The sequence below is a fragment of the Beta vulgaris genome, chromosome 8 (assembly GCF_026745355.1).
Source record: "Beta vulgaris subsp. vulgaris cultivar EL10 chromosome 8, EL10.2, whole genome shotgun sequence".
Taxonomy (NCBI): domain Eukaryota; kingdom Viridiplantae; phylum Streptophyta; class Magnoliopsida; order Caryophyllales; family Amaranthaceae; genus Beta; species Beta vulgaris.
This window is the reverse complement of record NC_079209.1, coordinates 12,391,813-12,402,782: the sequence shown is the minus strand read 5'-3', so window position 1 is coordinate 12,402,782 and position 10,970 is coordinate 12,391,813. Positions and strand designations below refer to the sequence as shown.

Below are 10,970 nucleotides of genomic sequence, written 5' to 3'. Positions count from 1 at the left end.
TTCCTATTCTTCAGCCTGTCCATAGCATCTTCATCGGACAAATTGCTAGACCTTGCTGGGGCTGCATGAATAAGGAAAACCTAGTTGGCCTAATGTCCAAGAATTATAAGTAAAATAAAACCTTCACAAAAACCAAAATTACCTGTGTGACATTGAGTTAGTGCGAGAGAAGCCTTAGAGTCTAGGGTAAAACTTCAGCAGGAGCTGTAAGGTGCGTTCCTCAACAGGGAATTAAGCAATTCCGTATGCCTCTCAGCTTGTTCGGGGAATCTGGGAGACAATGGGGCCAAGACCTGCAAGGGAAACAAGGTAAGAACCTAGTTAATTCGTTTTTAGGAACAAAGCACAAATTGAACAGATAGGTACCTTTAGTAGACCAACCCCCAACTAGAGGGCCCCCAGCTTCGCCCAGCGAATCTTTCACTACAAAGAAATACCTAGTCTTCCATATGGAATCTGATGCAATTGTCCTTCTATTAAGTGGGGGAAGGGAGCCTTAGCCCTAAAAGTGATGAAACCCTTGCCCGATTTTCTAACGCTATAGGCAGTCAAAAGTCATTTAGAGAGAAGGGTTGTGCCATGTCTTAGTTAGGGTTCTAAGTTAGGCAGGTTTTCCAAAAAGCTGGCATCAGCTGGCCAGGAGATAGGTGCAAAACCTCCATGAAAGACCTAGTGAGGGGGAGAATGCATAATTGTACCCTAGTAAAAAGGGTGCTCGTAGTAGCAAATGTAATCTTCAGGGCAGGTTTCGGGCCTGCATGTGGAGTGGGAAGGATAATCTGAGTGCTTTCAGGGAAACCCCCAGAACTTTGAGCACCTCGATATCTCTCTCAGTACAGACGAAGCGACGTCATCTATAGCTCTACCCATTAGAAAAGAAGAAAAGACTAAAGAGTTCTTGAGGAAGAAAGAAGAGAGAGAAGCTTTACCTGAGAAGAAGATGAATTCGCTAGAGAGAAAAGTGAAGCTCAGAAAAGGGAAGAGTTCCTTTAAATACTGGTAGCTCAACGGTAGTTTGGGCTAACGGATAAATATTTAATGATGCGTGAAAAATTATCTTTTAGCTGTTGATAAGTAATCAATTATCTGATGAATTTTATCTCTTCCCAAGAAAATTATCTTTTTCGGCGGTTAAGAGAATTTATCTTCTAAAGTAAAAAGTTTTTATCTTCAAACGTTTTAATTCCTCAGGAAAAGAGATAAAATTTTGAGAAAAATAAGTTTGTTTAAATCTTAAGTCCTTTTGCTAACAGTTTGTTTTGATTGGTAACTTGCGATTTTATTAACTCAGCTACGCCTAGGTTGGTATCACAAGTTAGGGGTAATTGTTATGTCCTAAAAATTTTCCTAAGCTGAACCTGCAGGTTAGCATCTGTCCCAGCTAGAGATTATCAGTAGCAGCTACAGCAAGCAGAGACGAAGGGAGCTGAATAAATCCGGTTGAAAGAACATTGGATACTGATCAAGACCTAGTCAAAATAAATGCGTTAAGCCAAAGAAATAGGAGAAGTGGTTAGCCAGCAGAAGAGAAGATCTCCCTCGATTCTAGGAGTAGTGGCACCTTCTTAAGAGAGTTTGTTGAGCAACGTTCAAATAGAAGAACAACGGTATACAAATGTATTAGTATAAATAAGGGGGAAAACATTCTGTAAAAGATAAGTCTTTACATTGCTCTTACTTACATTCTTTCTCTCTTTTACAATTACAATATTCTCAAGTGTACTTAGCATAAGCTATAAGCTGCTAGCTGCTAGCTGTAAGTTGTAATCTTCTCATATAGTGGATTGGTGGACTCAATTCCACCCGCGGTTTTTACCCTCTTCCTGGGGTTTTCCGCGTCACAATTTCTTGGTGTCTTTGTCTCTTCTTTGCATCCTCTTTTAATTTCGTAGCTAGCTTCTTTAATCGTTTCTAGCTGCATTAGTTGTAGATCCTCAGCTAAGTTCTGCCTGATCAGAATTTGGCATAAACAACATCCTTGGTAAATATAGGGAATTTTGGAAAGATAATATATGAACCATTGATTTTTTATTCAATGGTTAATATTGCTCAAAATTCTACTTTGTGGAGTTATTTTAGAACGCTAGAGGATCCAAACACAATTCTTCAGGTGCAAGAATTCTTTGCTCAATTTGTTTTGCAACACAACTAGATCATCAGTAAGCCAAGGTGTCAAAAAAATTGGATGTAGTTTAACTATGGTTTTTGATGATCTCATAAAAAATATTATTTCACTATTTAGTAATTAGTTTATCTCGATTCGAGCCGCATAAGATATCAACAACAAAAAACAACCAATGAAGTGCCAAAAAAAAGACGTAGAATAGGTTAAGAATTTTGAAATTTCATTAAAATAAAATATAATTCAACAAGATTCTATTTGGGAATAATAAATTAAGATAAATACTTGTAAAATATTTTAGGGTTGTAATTGCTTGACTTTATTCATGATTAGTATCAAGAATATATATTACAACAATCTCTCTAGATTAGGAAACATATCCCTAAATATATTCAATATCCTAACACGTCCCCTCAAGTTGGAGCATGCAGATCTAGAATTCCCAACTTGGAAAGAAGAATATCAGATTGTTGTTTACCAAGGGCCTTTGTGAATATATCAGCCAACTGAGCAGTGGTAGGAACATAGGAAGGACAGATAAGCCCTTTTGTAATTGCATCACGAACAAAGCGGCAATCGACTTTAATATGCTTCGTTCGCTCATGAAAGATAGGATTCTTAGCAATATGCATAACAAATTGACTATCACAAAACAAAGGGATTGCTTGGGGATGGTGAACTCCAAACTAAGCAAGAGAGCCTTAAGCCATTTCAATTCGCAGGTAACAACAACCATGGACCGATATTCAACTTCAGTCGAGGAACCAAAAACAGTGGGTTGCTTTTTGGTCTTCCAAGAAATAGGATAATTACCTAGGAAGACTAGCCAACCAGTAAGAGAAGGATGAGTAACTGGACAAGCCGCCCAATCGGAGTCACACCAACCCTGAAGAGTGAGCTCACTATCGGCACGTAAACGAATGCCCTGATCAGGAGTGCCTTTCAAGTAACCAACCACATGTAAGGCAGCATCCTAATGCTCAACACGAGGAGCCTGCATAAACTGGGATAATATATGAACAGAATAAGCTAAGTCAGGACGAGTGACGGCTAAGTAAATAAGACGGCCAATGAGACAATGGTAAACTTCCGGCTCATCAAGTAAAGCGCCGGTCGCAAGACCTAGTTTGTGATTTTGCTCGACGAGAAAACCACATGGTTTGGCACCCAATAATCTTGTTTCAGTCACAATATCCAAAGTACACTTGCGTTGGCACAGAAACAAACCAGAGGTACCTCAATGCCAAGAAAGTATTTCAAAGGACCTAGATCCTTCATACGAAAACAATCATTCAAATATGCTTTGAAAGTAGCTAAGGCAAAAGACGCATTCCCAGCAATAATGAGATCGTCAACATACACAAGCACATTTATCTAAACAGAGCCACGAGTGAAGGTGAAAAGAGAGTAATCAGAATAAGATTGAAGAAAGCCATAATTCTTCAAAGCAGTAACTAGTTTGGCAAACTAGCATCGAGGAGCCTGCTTTAGGCCATAGAGAGACTTACGCAGCCTGCACAAACCCCAGAGGCAGCTTCATATAAACCTCCTCCTCAAGATCCCCATAAAGAAAAGCATTATGAACATCCATTTAATGGAGTTCCCAATTTTTGGAAGCAGTTATAGCTAGGAAAGCACAAAAAATCACCATCTTTGCAACAAGGGCAAAATTAAAAATTAAAGTTTCATTATAATCAATACCTTCTTGTTAATGATTCCCAAGAACAACTAAACGAGACTTTTGACGCTCAAGAGTACCATCCTAAGAGAATTTGTTCCTATACCCCGACTAAGCACCCAAAGCCCGTTTCCCGGGAGGTAAGAATTTCATAGTCGAAGTACCATTTTCCTCCAAGGCACTGATCTCAGCTTGTATAGATTTTCGCCAACCTGGATCTTGAACTTCTTTATAAGAACTAGGTTCTTTACTAGAAGTAACAACTGCAAGAAAATTTTGGCATTTATCACAATTTACATAGTGAGCTATAGGGTAAGGAGTACCTGAGGGTCGGACGGAAGCGGAGGAAACGAGGGATGGACCTTTTGTAAAAACAGTGTGAGTAACGAAGTCCCGTAAAACAACAGAGGGATTTTAAGTGCACAAGCCACGCCCATGAACAATGGGATCATCATTTGCTGGAGTAGAATTGCTGGCAGGAGGCCTAGCGAGAGAAGACACACAAGATAATCAATTCCATAGTTTATAACATACTACTATGATTTTCCAATCTTTAACACCCTAAAAATCAATGCTTTTATAATTAAAAATCCAATCTAAACATAATAAATAAATCTGAATTTTATTTCTTCAATGCATAAATTATATAATTTTAGATTCATAATCAAATCTTCAAAGATAGGAGTTAGCTCAGTGGGTAAAGCGTTCCCCCTTGGCCTCTGAGGTCAGGGGTTCAATCCTTACCCCCAGCATTATGCTAGGGTATTTCCTTAGCATGCTATGCATGCCTTACCAGCCAATATGTTGGTGTTTCCTACATGCTAGTAGCCTTGTAGGGGTTAGCCCTTGGGCTGACTTAATTTCCTAATAAAAAAAAAATCAAATCATCAAACTAAAGCTTTAAACATAATTGAATTAAAAACAAATCTTAAGAACACAATCATTAAAGAAAACTTGAGGAGGAAGACAGATAATCAAACCAAAACAAAGGAAGAGAACAAATGTGCGTTAGTCAAAGGTGGTGTGGTAGCAATGCTGGCGGCAGCATGGTGGTTGGCGCGGTGATTTGATGAGGAGGGGAGGTTACTTGTTGAGGAAGAAATCGTTGCTTGGGAAGGAAGAAAGAAAACCGTGAGAGAGAAAGAGGGAGGAAGAACCGCCGGTTATGGAGAGTGAGGAGAGAGAAAATTATGTGTAGGAAAAAATTATGGGTTTAATGAATTTAAACATGTGTTTTCTTGTGGGCTTAGGAAAAGACAATTGGTCTTAAATAGAGTTTAAATGATGAGTAAAATTGATGTTTGGATCTCCTAACACAACTAAATAGTGTTTGGATTCCTCAAATCCATTTAGACTCCTTTTCAAATCCAAAGATTATTTCAAATGTTTTTTCAAAGCATGCCCAAACCAAATATTTTAACTTCTTTAAATCCTTAAAATAATTCATTTGACTTTCAAATAGTCAACCTTTTAAAGAAATAAATTATTTTAATACCAAATTATATTTAAATATAAATATATATACTAAAATATATTTATAAAATTCATAAATTTACGGGGGATTACAAGGACCAAAGTAAAAAGGAGAAATGTGTTCAATTTTGGTAAATGCCGGTGGTGGCTAGTCAGAATCGCTGACCCTGGATGACGACTTGCGTATGCAACCTTAAAATGATACCATGTAAAATGTTTTGGGGTTGTAATTCCTTGACTTTATTAATGACTAGTTTCAAGAACATATATTACAAGAGTCTCTCTAGATCAGGAAACATATCCCTAAATATATTCAATATCATAACAATACTGAATATAGAAAAAGTCATGTAAGATTTCTAGTGTGATTAGATTTTAAAATAGAAACTTTTTGTATAATAATATCTTATATAGGAATTTATTTATATTCTTAACATATGCCTTGTGATATAGGTTAGAAACAAAAAAAAGACAACGGAGGTAATGACTTCAGAAGCGGTTTAAGGAATAAATGAACTAGTTTTAAAAATTATCCAATACATATACGGTTAGAACAATGCAATTTATATTATACATACCACTTGTCTTTTTTTAATAGGTAAGAAGAAATTCTCTGGATGCCCTTACACAATTCTCACCCAAAAGCCCATTACAAGCCATAGACCCCCTAACCCCCCTCCTCCTTAAATCTCAAGCCAATATTTAGGATAGGAATTGAATCCTATACTTTGCTACGAAAGATGAAAAAACTCACCATTTGAGCCAACCCCAATTCCTATAGGGGGAAAGGTAAGCGGAATATACCACTTAGTACTTGGTCTACTAGCAAGGTTTGTATCTGATAACCTTGAGTTTATGTGATCAAACCCCATTAGGTGCACTTTGGGTGTCGGACCCCCCCTCCCCACTTTTAAAGAGTTTTGCTTGTATAGTTGGGTCGATCGGATTAACTTGTACGAGTTTTCGATCATGTAAAGCATTTCTCCTTACCAAATAACAAAAAGGAATATATTATACATATAATGTATTGTAGACTAAAATCTACTACATTCCATTTTTATTTAATCTACACGGTTTGCTTTTCACTATAAACAAGAAAAAAGTGAAAAAGAAGAAGAGAGAGGACAAGAATTATGAAAAGTGAGGAGTATGAAGTACAAAAAGTAAATAAAAAATAGAGGAGAGAGAATAATGGGGTAGCTGGGGGTTTTAAGGTGGTTAATTTATTTGGTAAGAGAACGCATGGGGACAAAAGTGAGAAATAATGATTGGACATTTTACTTTATATAGATATAAGTAACAATGTAACCATTAAGAAGGGATGATGATTTTGGATGCATGGTCGGCTTTAAAGGCATTCTCTTCGTAATCTATCAACCATTATTTTCGCGAAGCTAATCAAGCAGCGGATTTCATGGCTCACAAGGGTTACTCGGTTCGATCTCCCCACCGTTGGTTTGAACTGAATGATTCTGGATTTATATCTATCATTCGTAAGGATGCGTTAGGTTGGTCCTATTCCAGGGACTAGCCTAGTTTTTCGCTCCTTATCAAAAAAAATTAAGAAGGAATGATACGAAAAGAAATGTGTATAATTCAAAAATAATGGATAGTAGTATTTATCAACGTACACCTTCAAATGAGCAAAAAATAAGAAAGAGCATTAAAATAACCTTGAGGGAGGGAATCTTCTTACCCTTTCGCCAATCTTAAACTGTCTATCTTGATTCTTAATAACTCAGGTAGGGTTAACCCATAGAAGTTTTCTACCCAAGAGGACTCTTCATTTTACTTACAAAAAGAAAAGTAATTTCTAATATATATATATATATATATATGTATATATATATATATATATATATATATGTATATATATATATATATATGTATATATATATATATGTATGTATATATATATATGTATGTATATATATATATATGTATGTAATATATATATATGTATATATATATATATATATATGTATGTATATATATATATATGTATGTATATATGTATATATATATATATATGTATATATTATATATATATATATAATATATGTATATATATATATATATAGGTATATATATATATATATATATATATATATATGTAATATATTATATATATATATGTATATATATATATATATATATATATATGTATATATATATATATATATATGTATATATATGTATATATATATATATGTATATATGTATATGTATATATATGTATATGTATATATGTATATGTGTATATATATATGTATATATGTATATATGTATATATATATATATATGTATATATGTATATGTGTATATATATATGTATATATGTATATATGTATATATATATATATATGTATATATATATATATATGTATATGTATATATGTATATGTATATATGTATATGTATATATATATATATATATATATCTATATAGAGTCGGGATCCGGTGAGAATAAAGAGTTATGTGAGAATAGATTAATATGTGAGAATAAATCACAACCGTTAGATCATGTAAATCTAAGGGCTGCGATTTTCCCAAGCTCTAATAAAAAAATCCCATCAGTTTTCATAAGTGATCATTCCTAGCGTGGAAAACAACATCTAAATGGGGAAAATTGAAAACCCATCTCTCTCTTCATCAATCGATTTTTTGCTAGCAAAAATCTGAACTTTTCTCTCTTCATCGATTGATTCATCCATCAATAGTTTGTTCAATTCATCAAATTTTGCTGCTTAATCGTTCAATTCATCAAATTTGGGTGCTGCTCAATCGTTCAATTCAATCATTATCAGGTACGAAATTTTGATTGCTTTAAATATGTTTTCCAAGTTTGTTGTTCTTAATATTATGTTCTTCTTGTTAAATTAGCTCTCTGATCAAAAAAATTATTAATTAGTAACAATGAAATTTGTTGTTCTTGATATTCCGCCATGGCTAAACGTAAAGATCATTACTTGCTTAGTTGCAGAAATTAACCACCTTGCCTTGCTTTCTTTGAATGTAAAGATCATTTCTTTTTATTTTTCTTTTTGTGGGTCTGTATCTTCGTGATTTGAGTATCTGGGTTGAATTGTATTAAACTCTAAGGTAAATCAATTTTACTAATTGTTGTTGTCTTGCTAACCTTTGGTGAATGCTTTTTATTTTATTTCTTGTTTCTTCAAACTTCTTTGCCTCTTTACTCTTATCGAGCTCGTGTGTTTATGTATGAGGTCAGTTTTAATTTGTAAGAAATATAAATCTAATTCATGGAATTCCTTTTTCAATAAAATAATTCATGCAATTTAATTTTTTGATAATTGATGTACTTGTGTGCAACTCTTAATTCATGGAGTCCCTAATTTTAATCTATTTGTTCACATCCTTAAATCGAAAATTTGGTGTTTTAGAGACTATATATGATGGTGAAGGAATGTTACTAGAATTTTTGTTCACATTATTCTATATATGTCGTTTTGCACTGTGTATTGCTGATGAACTTTTGTTCATGTGGGTTGCTTTTGAAGTGTTTGATCATTTTTGGGTGTTCCTTAGTTGGGTAATGGGTATGAGTTTGGTCATGTTCATCAAATAGTTACTATATATACATTACTGGTACACCATGAATACATTATATTTCAACTACATTAAATCTCATATATACTTATATATACAATCTCAACTAAGTTGATATTTTTTGTTTTCTTATAGAAGTAATACCTTTGAATACCAAATTAAGTCATAAGTGTTTAAGATAATATGATGCAGTGAGCTTTTTGTTCTTTGTTCATTTTTTGCTCTTTGACTAGCCAAATCTAGTTACTTAATCTAAGAATGGATTATTCCTATTGCCAGTTCAGTTGAGTTGGTCTCTGTTTTTTTTTTCTTTTTCAAATTATGTGTTTGCTTCATCTTGATTCAGGCATTAAACAAGTCTTGAATTGGGTCATAACACTAACTAGAGTGGTCTACAAAACCTGATGATGGGGACTCTAGTCAGTTGAGATCGGAAACCATGATTAAGAAAGAAAATTTCTAAATATATTGAGACAAGTGGCCTTGTGGATCTTTGAAGCGGTAGGGAGGTTGGTCCGACTAATGCAGCCTAAGGCAGATGGCCTTAGTTGATAGACTTGACAGGCGATCCTTGTTCACTGGTATTATAATTGCTAAGAGAAGCTTGATTGGCTCAGTTGTGCAACTTAGAGATCTAAATGTATTAAATGAATGGTTGTGAGAAGCTCACAAGGGTAAATCTAAAGTGATGCTAGGGACAAGCGTGTCTTGATGGTTCTAACTCATGCAACTAGAGTCACTTGTTCTTGTCGCACACGTAGACATGTGAAAATACACATTTGCAACGTTGCAAACTTTCTTCACTACTAGAACTGACACTTGTTGTACATAAGATGTCCACGAAGGATCACTGTTCATTTAAGCAGCTATTAGTATGGATATATTGTGTTGTGGTTAGTGTAGTGGTCTTTGTTATTCCGCTATTAATATAGATTTGAGTTTATAAATGTTAAAAACTGAAATTTTACTATATAAGCAAGAAAGAATTTTCTATTAGTATTATAGTTTGATTTATATTCTTTGCTTTCTCCTTAGTGTCTTAAAGTGTGAGGAGTATAGCAATATCTTGTTGTGATAGTATATAGTAACTCCTTGCTAAATGCTTTCGATTTTGAGCAACTCACTGCATCACACAACCCTCACTTCATGTAATCTACTTCAATGAAATCTATCAATGTTCTCATCAATATTTCCATCCATGTATACTATATATTACGATTCATGGAAATAAAGAGCCAAATCAGATTATATATATATAATATTATTGTCTATGATTCGTGGAACAAAGAACCAAGTCAGATTAAAAAATAAATCAGTACACATAGCTAACTAAACATTACTCCTAGCTAGCTAACTAAACATTACTCCTAGGGAGAAAAAAAATCTACGCATTCCATTTCTTGTCCCTCAAACAGACCAATGCAATAAAGTATACATGGTATCCACTATCATCGCATCGAACTTGAGTGCATGACATATACAAGTCTCATGAAATCAAATCCAACAACATTCGTGTTCCTGAGAACAACTTGCAATGTGATTCTATACCCATTGTTGTCTTGAACACACCCGACGATGGAGGATGCCACAACGCAACATTAGGAGCTGCTGCCAGCATCTTCATTTGCAACTCTGATTGTAATCAGCAATAAAAAAAAGATCTTGAACCGTGCTGTACATAGCCTGCACCATGTCAAACCAAACACCATTTTTCTTTCTTTTTTATAAGTACATCAACAATGGCTTAAAAGTACATCACTAATGACTTAGAAGTACATCAAAGGTGGCTTAAAAGTACATCACTAATTATAAATTTTAGATATATAATTGAATACACATGCAACAATAGTTACAATGGAGCGCAAAATAAGTTTTAAAATGTACATCTGTACATATAAGAAAAACAATAATGGATCATACATATAAGAAATTCCATTAGATATTTGAAATGACACAACATTGTCAGATGTACAATATCATAAAAGCATGGCAATGCACATGTAGTGTACCAATGATGTATATGAAGTAAATATATGATGTACATAAAGTAAAATTCAATAACTTGATATATAAAAAAAAACAATTTACGGATCATATAAGTTAGTTTTAATCTATACAAACAAATT

The 10,970-nt window shown here is 33.9% G+C and overlaps 1 long non-coding RNA gene across 1 annotated transcript; it reads left to right on the top strand.

Moving 5' to 3' along the window:
• Nucleotides 1-7,740: 7,740 nt before the first annotated feature.
• On the top strand, nucleotides 7,741-9,840 carry LOC125492339 (uncharacterized). Its single transcript, XR_007268905.1, has 2 exons — nucleotides 7,741-8,081; nucleotides 9,191-9,840. It is a non-coding gene; the product is annotated as an uncharacterized LOC125492339 (long non-coding RNA).
• The last annotated feature ends 1,130 nt before the right edge of the window (nucleotides 9,841-10,970 follow it).